The sequence below is a fragment of the Gekko japonicus genome, unplaced genomic scaffold (assembly GCF_001447785.1).
Source record: "Gekko japonicus isolate JY-2015 unplaced genomic scaffold, Gekko_japonicus_V1.1 scaffold169, whole genome shotgun sequence".
NCBI classification, from domain to species: domain Eukaryota; kingdom Metazoa; phylum Chordata; class Lepidosauria; order Squamata; family Gekkonidae; genus Gekko; species Gekko japonicus.
In genome coordinates, this window is record NW_015161951.1 from 462,236 (window position 1) to 463,415 (window position 1,180).

Below are 1,180 nucleotides of genomic sequence, written 5' to 3' on the forward strand. Positions count from 1 at the left end.
CGCATGCACACAAACACGAAACTGATGCACCGGCTCGCCATTTAGCTAGGCAGTGCGATGCATGCCCACTGTTCTACGGATTCGCTTCCATGGTCATGCACATGTGGGAACTCCGGTCTGAAAAAAAATGCCCGTCTGATTGGGAAGCGGCGGCTTGCGATCGCCGCATGTGTGATCGCGCCATGCCGCTTCTTTCTTCCCCCCTTCTTTGCCACGCTTCACCATCAACATGTGATTGGCGGCTGATGGCCTAAGCATGGCGCCTCGGAGGAACGTCTGATCCAACTACTGTGCTTCATTTTGCTCCACGGCAAAAAACCTCACTCCTCCCCCCCCCCAGATTATCTCGCTCGTGACCGGGGCCTAAATGTGGCATTTCTCTTACAGGCTAAGTTTATTTTAAAACTAGTGTGTTCCAACTTTTTGCTCTGCCTGCCTCTCAATCCTAAAGCCAGCCAATAATGAGTTATAGTGGAACACACCATCTGCATATTACCACAAATACTGCAGGCTTTGCAGGCATGATACAACAGCATTTTTTTTTAGCATAGAACATAGCTGCTTTCTGCTCTCAATTCTGTCAGCAGTGAAAAGACTCCATCTTAGAAATTAGCTGTGGTTCAGAACAGATAAAATATCTTTTACTTAGGGAATCCTGTTGCAGCTTTCAAAGGCTGTGGAAAATGTGCAGTGGTTACTGACACCAGAGTTGCTGTCTTCAGAAAGGATATTGGAAGAACTGAGTCACAGGTGATAACTGAAGATGGTTCAGGACTAATGGGTAAGTCAAGAAAATACAAGTCTGGATGGTATGCAACCAAAGGGTCTTAAGGAGCTCCAAACGGAAACTTGATGTAACAAAAATATACAGTGTTAAAATCAGCATCCCTTCTGAATAATTGGAAGGTAGTGAATGTAACACCTTTTAAAAAAAATATCCAGAAAACTGCAGGCTAGGTAGCCCAATGCTTGTTTCTGGTAAACTTGTGGAAACTGTTATTTTCTCTCTCTCTCTCTCTCTGTCTGTGTGTGTATATATATATATATATATATATATATACACACACATACATACACACAAGAGGTGGGACCCGCGATACTCGTGGGGGAAGGAAGAGCTCCAGGCAGAGGAGGAGGCGGAAGCAGCAGCAGGAAAACCTTTGCTGCTCTCCTCCACCAC